This window comes from Delphinapterus leucas, chromosome 6 (genome assembly GCF_059928025.1).
Source record: "Delphinapterus leucas isolate spDelLeu-1000000601 "Yukka" chromosome 6, BTC_Dleu_Yukka2, whole genome shotgun sequence".
Taxonomy (NCBI): Eukaryota; Metazoa; Chordata; class Mammalia; order Artiodactyla; family Monodontidae; genus Delphinapterus; species Delphinapterus leucas.
Genome location: NC_143134.1, coordinates 14544563 through 14557940, shown reverse-complemented (window position 1 = coordinate 14557940; position 13378 = coordinate 14544563).

The following is a 13378-nucleotide window of genomic DNA, read 5'->3' as shown; positions in this document are numbered from 1 at the left end:
TCATTCTTTTAATCTCTGTAAGATAGTACTTTCATGATGTTGAAAGAAAGTGGTCTATGGGTTTCACGTGCTCACTCGTTTCTTACTACACATTTATAAATGCAATGCTCTGTGAATATTTATGTTTTATCCACAATGCTTCCAGCCTTCTGTTTGAAGGTGAAAAATTCAAGTGTCTGAAGAGTCCTATACCCCAAACTGGCATTTCTTGCTCAGGTTAGAGAATAGATAATTTGGAGGGCTTTGGTGGAACATCCCACAGTGAAACTACTTTGAAGAACTTCCAGACTCTCCACTCCAGAAAAATAGATATTCTGAACTTTTACTACTTTCTTAGGAGGCAGAGGGGCAAATGTGTAATTGATAAAAAGAAAATTACAGTCTCCTTAGGGCTTAATCCAATCTGCTCTTGTATGGAGCAAAGTCCTAGGTGAAACCTTAAAAAGAGGGACAAATTTCTCCCTAAATATATGAGGAAGAGTTAGAATGACCTAGCATGGTCCCTGAACAAAAGAAATTTAATCGCAGGAATCTACAAATATACATATCCTTCTTTAATGTGTAAATGCAGATATCTTATAATAAAAGATGGTAAATGCTTTAGGGAAACATACTAAGAGCTGAGCACATAAATGCATCAATATTCCCATTAGAAGGAAAAATATCATGTGAATGGTGGACAGAAGACTGGAGCTTTCCCTTTCCATACACCCAATTCCAAAGAATGATTAATTTGTGACCTTATATTTAAGTGCCTAACCGATTAATGATTATTTTGTATCTCTACAGACACACTACAAAATAAGCAGGATTTAATTTGATTCATGCTACAAATGATGCCACAATGTTTCTAACTTAGAAAAACAAAAGACAAAACTGTTGGGCTGTTGCAGAAATTACTGATTTTTAATTTTTAAATATTTCCAAAGTCATGAGCTAATGTCTGCTTTATTTTATGTTGATATTGTAGATTTAAGTTATATTATTTCCAAGGCACTTGCAAACAACTGGCCTTGGAGCATATGGTAGTTTTTGAAGTTACAAAAAAAAACACAAAAAATGGGAAATTTTCCTCTTTGCTTTCCATTCACTCAAGATACTCTCTTAATGAGTATGATATTTTGTAAGATGTTTTCAATATTTCTAATGTTAGACTGCAGTAATTTACTTTCATATCTATCAAAAGGCTTGATAAAAAGTGAATAAATGTGGGCTTCCCTGGTGGCACAGTGGTTGAGAATCCGTCTGCCAATGCAGGGGACACACGTTCGAGCCCTGGTCTGGGAGGATCCCACATGCCGCGGAACAACTAGGCCCGTGAGCCACAACTACTGAGCCTGCGCGTCTGGAGCCTGTGCTCCGCAACAAGAGAGGCCGCGATAGTGAGAGGCCCGCACACCGCGATGACGAGTGGACCCCGCTTGCCACAACTAGAGAAAGCCCCCGCACAGAAACAAAGACCCAACACAGCCATAAATAAATAAATTAATTAATAAACTCCTACCCCCAACATCTTAAAAAAAAGAAAAAAGAGGGCCCCAACAAATGCGAGGATATTGTTTCATACAGCAGGAATTCTGGAATAATGTCTAGTCTTTTATACCAAAGAGGCTTCTTGCAAATGAGATCTGGCCATGGGGACATTCATCCCTTAACTTACACAAAGGGAAATTTACCCACTGGCCACGGCCAAAGTAATTTTTTAAGAGAGTGATTAATGAAAAAAAATATGCAAAAAAACCCTGACCAGTATTCCTCAAGACTCCCAAGGTCATCAAAAACAAGGAAAGTCTGAGAAACTTAACACCCAAGAGGAGGCTAAAGAGACATTGACAACCAAATGTAATGGAGTATCTTGGAAAGGATCCTGGAAACAAAACAAAAAAAAAGGACATCAGGCTAAAAACTAAGACAATCTACATAACATACAGGCTTTATTAATAATAATAGGTAATATTGGTACATTAACTGTAACAAATGTACCCTACTAATGTAAGACGTTAATAATAGGGGAAACTGGGTGCAAGGTATAGGGAAACTCTCTGTATTGTCACAATCTTTCTTTAAATCTAAAACTGTTTTCAAAAATGAAATTTGTTTTAAAAACAACTGTTTAATATATATATGCATATATGACACTCTAGCAAACGATGCACCTGAAATCTTTACTCATATGAAGTTTTACTCACATGAAGAATCTTACTCATATGAAATCTTACTCATAGGAAGAAATCCTACTCATATGAATTCATATAACACACACACATCAATGTGTATATGACAATAAAATTTCTTTTCTTTTCCATGCAAAGACCCTAATAAAATGAAGAAATACATTTCCTGAACTGCATTATTGAAGACAGTTTGTGATGACCTTGAAGGGTAGCAGAATACGCTACCCCAAAATATATCCCTTTGGCATAAGGATTGTTTTGATCTGAAGGCAACAGAAGAAGAAAAGCTCTCTCCTCTCCCATTATTTGCCCAAGAGCAGTACACAAATTTTTAAAGGTGCCTCCTCTCCCCTTTCTACCAGGAAGAACAGGAAATGATCATCGGAGACAACCCTAGACCCATATCAGCCCAGAGGCAGTACCAGAGGAATCTATATAACAAACTTTGCTAAAACTAGCTCTTATCTACCATCATCTTCCCATATATTTGCCTTCCCAGAATTTGCTGCCCTAAGAAGCTCAAAGTCTTTTTCTTCTGGTTTGCCATTTCTCTATAATATTATCGTTCTTTTGTTAAGATGCTACATAAACCCAAGTTCTAACCACCCCTTTGAGTTACTCATCACTGGGTGCGTCCGTGTATATGTGCAATAAAAATGTTCACAAACTTCTGCTGGCTTTTTTCTTGTCAATTAGTCTTTTGTCAGTCTAATTGACAGAGCCCTAGCCAGTGAACCTAAAATGGGTAGAGGGAAAAGATATTTTTTCTTCCCCTACAACCTTAACTCCCACTGATATACCTAGAGTACCAGTTCTTAAGAAATTTCTTCCCAGACCTGGACACTTCTTGCATCTCTAGCTAGGAAAGATAAGCCCGTGAGGCAGAGGAGCCCTTGTGCAGCTGTTTCTGTGATTATAAAACAAACAGCTATTCTACTGTCAATGAGCTATATGTTGAAGAGAAATTACAAGTGACTCACTTGCTAACAAAAAGTCTTGGGTTTTAAAAAGCAGCTTCCCTCATGGTCTAGGGAACAAGGAGACGTTCTTTAACCCAAGCGTCCTACAGCCCTGGTGTGTGCATATACGTAGGTGTTCAATTCATATGTTTAGAATTTAAATGAAGAGAAAAAAATGTGTTTTTTCCCAAACTTGGCTGCAAACAGATAATTCTACCGTATCATTCACCCTAAAAGGTTGATGTGAGTTTTATTTTTCCTATATAAAGATTGAAAAAAAGCCACAATAATAAGACAAGGCCTCTCGTGATTAGCATACGCACTGCAGAATAGCAGATGTTACAGCGTATCCTAAGGACAAAAGAAGCTGCACAAATTGAATACGCCAGCTATAACCACCCTGGAACTCAGTTTTGCCAAATGTTTGAAGCACAGGAAATGACTTGAGCCACTCTGTATTTCTTTTTTTTTAAAGCATGACTAAAGTTTGAGTCTTTCAGATTGGAGGCAAATAGCCCGTTAAAGCTATGCCCATTATCTGCAAATTTCTCCATGAGATTGCTGTGCACATTAACCCAAAGAGTTATCACTTCAATTACCTAAAGTAATAGGTTGATGATAAGACCCCTATCTTATCATCAACTTATGACTGAGTTATTTGCAGTCGTCCAGACTGTATGGTCTAAATCAGAGGGGCTGAATAAGGAATTAGAGGAAATATCAAAAATTTTAAAAAATCTCAGTGTGATATTGTTTCACATTTTTTATTCTCTGGATTATAAACCTTGTACTCCTGCTTTCATCCTACAAATATTTATGAGTGTTTTCATCCAATTCTCATTCGTAATTACAGACACCCCAAACATACTAAGGGGGCATGGAAAATTTTTTTTAAAAAATTCAAGTAATCTATAATCATTTAGTGGATTAATTTTGTCAGAAATTGTAGAATTTTGTAATTCTGTAGAAATTTGCCTAAAGGAAAAATCAGGAATATTTTTGGACAGATATTGTACCTATATGTGCATATATTTATTTCTGAACAAACAACCATTAAATCATTTGACAGTTTATTCTGGCATAGGACTGAAGGTCATATGTTTAGCCTCAGTGTGTGACAGATGACTTTCTTTTACAATCTCTGACAACACCATTAAAGGATTCCAGCTGTGTTGGTCACAAATTTATCATCAGTGACAGAAAAACAAGTCAAAGTACAAGCAGATTGGGCCAATAACATCATGATTTGCATATGCATGGCAAGTCTTTTAAATCCTGCTCCCTTGTTTCTATTTGTCATGTGCCCAGGTTACATTGCCACTATAATCCTAAATCATATCAAGGATATAACAGAAAGGGAGTGGCTTTCAAGTGGTTGTATATATGAAATACACTTCGTGTAAACGGCTCCTGGAATTATCAAAATAAAGAAACTAAAGATGGATGACTCTTTTGTTCTGGCCAAACTTCATCCTCTCAGAACCCAGCTTAGAAATCATTTCCTCTGGAAAACAAATAAACTATCCTCCACTTACCCACCTCCTCAGATAATCCGTTTCTATTGTGCTGCATAGGAACTCTGTACTTTCTGTTCAGTTTTTCTGTAAACCTGAAACTGCTCTAAAAATTAAATCTGCTTGGGACTTCCCTGGTGGTGCAGTGGTTGGGAATCTGCCTGCCAGTGCAGGGGACACGGGTTCGAGCCCTGGTCCGGGAGGATCTCACATGCCGTGGAGTAGCTAGGCCCATCCGCCACAACTACTGAGCCTGCGCTCTAGAGCCCGCGAGCCACAACTACTGAGGCCCGCGTGCCTAGAGCCCGTGCTCCGCAACAAGAGAAGCCACCGCAGTAAGACCCACACCACAATGAAGATTAGACCCTGCTCTTCAGAGCTGGAGAAAGCCCGCGCGCAGCAGCAAGGACCCAATGCAGCCAAAACAAGTAATTAATTAATTTAAAAAAATTAAATCTATTCACTTTAAAAATGTATTGCAAAATAAAATGTTTAGGGGGTCAAGATTTTGTTTCATGTGACCGAGCCATATCAAATTTTTTCTCAAACGTTACAACTGCCATTAGCGTTATTTAAAAACTCTAATGTCAGCATATTAAGATTAATTTGGCCAAGCTGTAGTTTGAATGTCTCAGATTCTTTACATTTCTGACACGCTGCCAGTAATCATTACTTGGCAAAGCAAGTCTCTCCTTAGGGAATCTTCCCTACTTCTTCTTCTTCTTTTTTTTTTTTATACAGCAGGTTCTTATTAGTCATCTATTTTATACATATTAATGTATATATGTCAACCCCAATCTCCCAATTCATCCCACCACCACTCCCTGCCACACTTTCCCCCCTTGGGGTCCATACGTTTGTTCTCTATATCTCTCTATTTCTGCCTTGCAAACTGGTCCGTCTGTACCATTTTTCTAGAAGGAATCGTCCCTACTTCTAAACATACTTTTCTATCTGTCAGCAGCCTGCTAATGTTTAAAGTATATTAGGTAGAGTTCCCTGTGCTATACAGTGCAGGCTAACACAATATTATAAAGCAACCACACTCCAATAAAAGTTAATAAAAAAATAAAAATACAAAGTATATGTGCACACAAGGGAAGAGTTTCATGTTTAGTTATAGTAGTATTTATTTGAGGGTTCTATGTGAAGTTTTTATAACTTGTATAATAAACTTATTACACTAATAGATTATATTCAAATAGTATATTTTTGACTCAAATCTATAGTGCCGAGATTATTTCCTCGATCAAGATAAATCTTTAAAAGACTGCCCCAATATATACTTTCAGCTATTGTGTACTCAATACTATTAAACTCAAAAATACTGAAATAATTAAATTAATTATAATTTATCTAGAATCGCTTATCCTTCCAAAAATATTTTAAATTACACAGGTTCCAGACCAGGTGTGAGAAGCTGAGAAGATAACAGAGAACATTCCTACCATTAAGGAATTTACACTTTCTTGAGTGAAAGGGACCAATGAACAGACAATTATAATACAGTACAATTATTTCTACAGTAATGGATAAGTTTAAGATTTTTAGTGAGTAAAAATTGTTCACATACCTATTGCTTTTATGCCAGTCTGAAAGATATTGCAGAGTTAAAATAGACAGGATAAGAAAAATGATTAGGAAAGGAAAGAAAAGGTGGAGAAATAGTAAGGATATGATGATGGTCTCTGACTTGGGGAAGTGGGGAGATGAAGACATGGTGCATGGGAGCAGGACCTGATTCTGGGGCCTGTTGGAGGTGAGAAGGGGAGAGTGATCAATGCAGATGGAATTGCAGATGCAAGAACTGGGCTTTAGATTTGAGAATGGTTTGCATTTAGATAAAACTGACGCCAGGAAACGAATGTGCATAACCAGCGAGTCTGTGTAACGTGTGAAAACAAGAGAAGGCGTTAGCATTTAGAAGTTGACATCAACAGGTTAACAGAAGAAGACCTTGCAAAGAATCCTGAAAAGACTCAAAAATTAGAGAGAAAAAAGCATAGAGTGCAAGGTCAGGAAACTCAAGGCAAGAAAATGTTTCAAGAGGTAAGTGATAAAGAGGGTTAAGTGGGGAAGAGAAGTAAATGTGATCAAGACTGAAATGTGCTCGGGCCTTGCGGTGTGGGTACTATTATCATCTTAACGGAAATTTAAGATGGTTCTGTTTCATCTGCCCACTCTCAGTGCCCAGCTCACTAAGCACCATCCATTCACTGATTCAGAAAATATTTATTAAGGGCCTATTATGTCCCAAGAAATGCAGTTCTTTCAAAAGAAAAGGTGAGCTTTTTCAGGTTTGGAATATATCAAAGACAAAACACACCCAACTCTTTGCCCTTGTGGTGTACCCATTCCAGAGGTAGGGAAGACAGACAATAAAACATATATATATTTTTTAATGGATTGAAAAATGAACAGAAAGTGATGGATTTAAGATAATGAATACATACCAATATGAAAATACGTTAACTAAATATGACAGCAAGAGATTTTTTTCTAATTCAACAGAAAAGAAACTGGAAAATTTTCACATAGCACTGATGCTAGCAGAGAAAGAAGAACTGAAAATAAGGGGGAAAGGAAGCAGATAAATGGTGAATTAGCATTGCCATGAAGAGGGAAAGGACTAGATTTCAAAGTACAGATGGAGAGATTAGACTTACACCAAAGTGACTTTGCTAGCATGATTTGGATACAAGGAGAAAGGAAGTAAAGTCACAGGTAGGTTGATAATAATAGAGGAAATTCCATTTTATACTTTCAGGGAAAGTAAAAGGCTTCCTCCTGACAGTGAAAGGAAAAGAATAGCGATAAAGGGGTTAGAAGAGAATTCGAATGCTTGAATTATATAATTACCATCGGGCATGAGAGAGAGGACAGCATTGTTAGAGTTTATGATTTGCCCTCATAGCACCCTAGCTGCCTGAATTTGAAAATAGAGAAGCTGGATAGTTGTGTCGTTATAGGTCCAGTAGACGGACAATGGCACAAAGGTTACTGGCAAGAAGGTAATGCACTAGTGGGTTGTGGGTTCTAGAAAAGACGAGGAACGGGGAAAAGCAAGACAGGCCGGATAGGCAAGAAGGAGAATGCCCAAAGATCTAGAGGTGCAAGTTTGAAAGCCTCGTGAAGTCCAGCTTATCGATTCTTTCTTTCATGGATCATGCCTTTGGTGTTGGATGTACAAAGTCACTGCCAAACCCAAGGTCAACCTAGATGTGCACCTATGTCATCTTCCAGGAATTTTATATGTTTGCATTTTATATTTAGGTCTGTGGTCCATTTTGAGTTCATTTTTGTGAAGGGGTACTGTGAAGGTCTGTGACCGTTCATTATTTTTGCATGTGGATGTTTGGCTGTTCCAGCACTATTTGGTGAAAAGACTATCTTTGCACCATTATATTGCCTTTGTTCCTTTGTCAAAGACTGGCTAAATATAAATATCTTCCTCGACCTATGATGTTGTTACATCCTGATAAACCCATCATAAGTGGAAAATATCATAAGTCAATAATGCATTTAATACACCTAACCTACACCTTAGCGGGACATTGTTCCCTCCTCTCTGACCCCATTTTGGCCAAGAAGACCCAGTCTGAACCTGCTGTATAAAAAAATAAATAAAATAAAATTTTAAAATTAAAAAAAAAAAAGACCCAGTCTGGATATTGCTGGCAACTTGCAAAGAATTTTTTCTTCTCCCAGTTTTGATCTACTTTGCATTGCTGACAAATGCCACCTAGGAAAGACTACAGCACTTTGTGGTTCTCTTCTGTGGCCTGGATGCCAGGGGTTTTTGAGGATCCAGAAGTCACCCTGAGGGGGGGGAAGTGGTCATGACAACCTCTAGTGGTTTGGGGAGGATGAATTGACTCCCTTTTTCCCAAGAGATGTCACATAACACCCAGCATATAGAGGGGGAGCTGTTCCCAGGTACTACAAAGGAACATGCACCCTGATGTCCAGAATTTGGTTTGCTGGAGTCACTTGTGGTAAGACTACAGGGGCCAAGCTGAAACCATAATTGGTACAGAGACAGTGTGTGGTATGAATCACACAGGGTCTGGAGGAGACTGTACCAAACTAGAGAGACAGTGCCTTTTCTGAAGGTGCATCCCCAGATGTCTTGATGACTATGGTTATAAGAGATGAGTGTGTACATATCACACTGGGGCATTTCCTGGAGTTGAGGTCATTGTCAGAGCAAATAAGGGTTTGTTTACTCCTGTAGCCTATGAACTGTTCACCTCAAGGCTATTACTGCACAGACAAGAAAAAGAAAATAGAAGAAAGGGAAATCCTATAGTCTTTTATCATCCAGCCAGAGTTTTGTCGACTCAGATAGAAATGATCTTTACTGCTTACCAATGTTGCCGGCCCCTAAGGAGGGCTACCCTTCCCAAGGCATGGAGAGACAGAAGGTCAAGTCAATATAAGCGTGAGAAATCTTCCAGTTTCTGGAAAAAAAAAAAGAAGTAGATCCAAACTTTTACTGAACCATTTTTTAAAAAGTTCTACTGACATCTGACAAACTATAGACTGCACATAATTAAAGTTTACAATTGGATCTGTATGATGTACATATAAACCCATGAAACCATTGTTAACCATTCTAATGAACACTTCCATCACCCCTATATTCACCCTGTGCCCTTTAGTAATCTCTCCCTGCCCTCACTGACCCTCAGGGAAACCACTGATTTACTTTCTTTGACAGTAAATTAGTTTGTATTTTCTAGAATTTCACATGACTAGAATCAGGTTTACTTTAAAATAAAAGTCCTGGTTTCCTTCATGCTTCATAATTATTTTAAGATTCATAAACACTATTTTTGTGAATAGTTCCTTATCTTCATTGCTGAGTAGTATTCCACTGTATGGATACACCAGTACTTGTTTATCTATTCAGCTGTTAATGGACACTGGGGCTGTTTCCATTTGGGGGTTATTACAAATAAAGCCGCATTTTTTTTTTTTTTCGGTACGCGGGCCTCTCACTGTTGTGGCCTCTCCCGTTGCGGAGCGCAGGCTCCGGACTCTCAGGCTCAGTGGCCATGGCTCACGCGCCCAGCAGCTCCGCGGCATGTGGGACCTTCCCGGACCGGGGCACGAACCCGTGTCCCCTGCATCGGCAGGCAGACTCTCAACCACTGCGCCACCAGGGAAGCCCTAAAGCTGCAAATTTTAAACGTACAATTTGATGTTCTGATACATGCTTAAACCCTTGACACAAAAGGTGTCCTCTGGCCTTTTTAATCCATCCTTAGTGACTAATAAAATTATTGGTACAAGGACATATCCTAGCTTTTGGAGGATATTCACATGGAGTGGATAGTCACACATCCATACAAATAGCCAGGAATGTGCTATGAAGGCTTAGTCCTCACTGTATCTCACGGCCATTCTTGCTTCACTGGTGTCCACCACGTTACGGGGTTATTTTACTTACAATTCCAAACACCCTGTCACTTAATGCATAACCTCTTCAGAGTGCATCTCTAAAATATAATTTCATAATCTTTGTAACTATCACACAAAATAAAAATATTTAAACTATGATCAGAAATGGATACGGTGAAGGAGCTGACAATTCATAGAATAAAAAAAAGTGACCAGTAAACATATGAAAAATATCCAACCACACTAGCAATAAAGATATACAAACTCAAATACAGCCACCGATTTAAATTTTTTGCCCACATTTGGCAAGCCAAGGAGAGAGGCCTCAGAAGAAACCAAACCTGCCAACGCCTTGATCTTAGACTTCCAGCTTCCAGAGCTGAGTGAAATAAATATCTGATGTTTAAGCCACAGAGTCTATGCTATTTTGTTATGGCAGCTGGAGCAGACTAGTACGCTATGAAAGGTTAGAAACATCTCACCTGTATTCTGGAGCCGAAAGTTTACCCTCATCAGCATTGTTTTTCCATTTTTACCTGTCTTTTATCTCTAAATCCAGAAATAAATATGAACATCAAGGAAGAACCTAATAACAAGGATTCATTGGCCAAAGTATGCATGGCAGGTCCTGTAATGGGTGCTTCACAGAATGCCAGTTTACTCTGCACCTAACAGTCCAGGGCACTTTGGGCCATAGACATTGAGTAACCAGCCCAAGATCATACCATCAGCACAAAGGTGGGGACGGCATTTGAACGCACATCTGTTGAAGAGCTGAGTTTGCTGGAAGGAGCAGAGGCTTGGGTTTGAACCCAGGTGTGTTGCTAAATCTCAAAGTCTGACCTTGGGAGAGATTACTTGTCTTCCATGAGCCTCAGTTTCTTCATCTGTAAAACGAGGGGAGTAATATTTACTTTGCAGGATTGGAAAAGGGATTCAGTGAGATAACATGCAGAAGAACGAGAACATAGTAGATATCCCAAAGTGGTCAGCTCCTCTGCTGTAGCTTGCAGAGGCAAAGCCGAGACAAGAATCCTTGACCCTGGTGTTAGCAGAAACTACCGTATTTCAACAGGGCTTTTTGGTTTCAATACGGAAAAAGTCTATTTCTGTGTTGCTTTATATGTGATTGTTTAAAAATTAAACAAGCTTTTATCTATCAGGTGACTGATCTGTCACAGGTAGATCAGTCACCTGATAGACTGGGGCCCTCACAAGCTGAGGCCTGTGACTAGGTACATTTTGGGATGTCTGTGCTCACCCCTGGGCACAGGACAAAGGAAAATCAAGTGGAGACTGGCCTGTCTTAACAAGTCAGGGCTGAGCTACAAGCACTAGTGTGTGTGTGTGAAAATATAATGTGATCAAGGAATTCTGATTTGAATTTTAACTTGAATTTAAGTCTGTTTTTAACTTGTGTTTCTTAAAGAAATCACTATTCAACCATGGTGAAAAGTACTGCTCCGCTACAATTATCTCAAAAAATAAAGAGTTTAAGAAAAAGAAGAAGAAGGAGTACCACTCAGGAGTCAGCCACACTTGGAGTCAAAGCCAGCTCCTTCTATTTTCTAGATAAGTGACCTTGGCCAAATCCCCTAACCTCCCCAAACCTGTTCTCCTCATCTGTAAAATGACCACAATAATAACCACCTCACAGTTTGGTAGTGAATAACAAATTCAATTACATATGTAGTATTTATTTAATTCGGTATAGTCTTTGCAACAACTTTATGAAATAGGTACTATCATCATCCTCATTTTCCTGATGAGGAAGCTGAGATTCAGAGAAGTTATGTCACTTGCCCAAGGTCACACAGCCAGTAGGCGGTAAAGCTGGATTCCAGAGGCTGTGCTTTTAGCCTTTATGGGATGACAGTCCCTGAGTAAATATCAAACACCTGCAATTGCATCAAAGGAAAAATAATCGCTTTTTTTTTTAGCATCTTTATTGGAGTATAATTGCTTTACAATGGTGTGTTAGTTTCTGCTGTATAACAAAGTGAATCAGTTATACATAAACATATATCCCCATATCTCCTCCCTCTTGCGTCTCCCTCTCACCCTCCCTATCCCGCCCCTCTAGGGGTGGGATAAAAATAATCCCTTTTAATTCGACTGTTAATTAATTTTTGTTTTTATTTTAAGAGAACTTTGTACAACAAACTAAATAAAACATAACCTATAAACAGGAATACTTTCACAAAATTATATGAATGATGGTTTGTTTCAGATTTAACCTAGTTTTAGCTAAGAATTATGTTTTTAATTACACAAATTACATTGACGATAGAATTATAGAGTTAATGTAAATGAAATTAAATAATGTTATGAGCACAGAAGATGAGAAATGTTTATCAAAAAACCACAGAGGAATGGGGAATTTGTTTACTGGGTAAAGAGTGCTTCTTTTGGTTTTCAAATATACTATACATAATATCCTTTAGATATTTTAAAATCAAAATATACATTTAATATAAAATATCAAAACATTCTTCTTCCAAACTGCCATACCCACGTATTTTTTCCAGTCTTACTTTTAAGTTATATAAAAAGGTAATCACAGTATATGGGAATTTTCACCATTTTCCATCTTCTCTCAAACACATATCTTATATTTATCTGTTCTTTTCTTTATTCAACATGTATTAAGCACAGACCCTGCCGTGGGTGCTCAGGACACAGCTTGAAGGCACTCAGGGACAGGAAGGTAATTACAATAATGTGAGTGAGAAGTGTTTCCACTGTAGAGTTCTCCAGCTCAGTGGGAAGACAGGTGAAGAAAGCAGGAGGGGACTATACTCAGGTGAGCAGATACTGTATGGCAGAGGCCTGAGCCTGGATAGTGGGATAGGTTTTAACTGATGTGGCTTCCCAGGCTGTAAAGAGGGGTTACAAGAAAGACATGGGGAGTGGCATGCCCCCTATGCCATGCCCTGGGGTTGAGATAGTTTAAGGGTTTTAAACATCAGAATGTCTAAACACGATCAGATCAGTGTTTTAGAACTTTTATTGGGAGGAGTGTGGAAACCGAATTGGATCTAAGAAATCTGGGGGCAAGGAAATCATTCAGGAGTCTAACTGCTGCTGCTGTCACAGGCAAAATTATAAGGGTCTGAACAAAGGCAGTGGCCATGGAAACCAACGGGAGGGAAAGGGGTTGGGGGTAGATCCCAGTCCTTCCTTTGTGCTAATAAACCTGTTTCTCACATTTTTCTCCATCTCATGTGTATTATTTGTTAAGGACCCAGCAGTAATTAGTTGAACTAATATTGTTATTATTTTGTGCCAGACGTAATTTCATTGTTGCAAGAAATCTGAGGCACAGAGC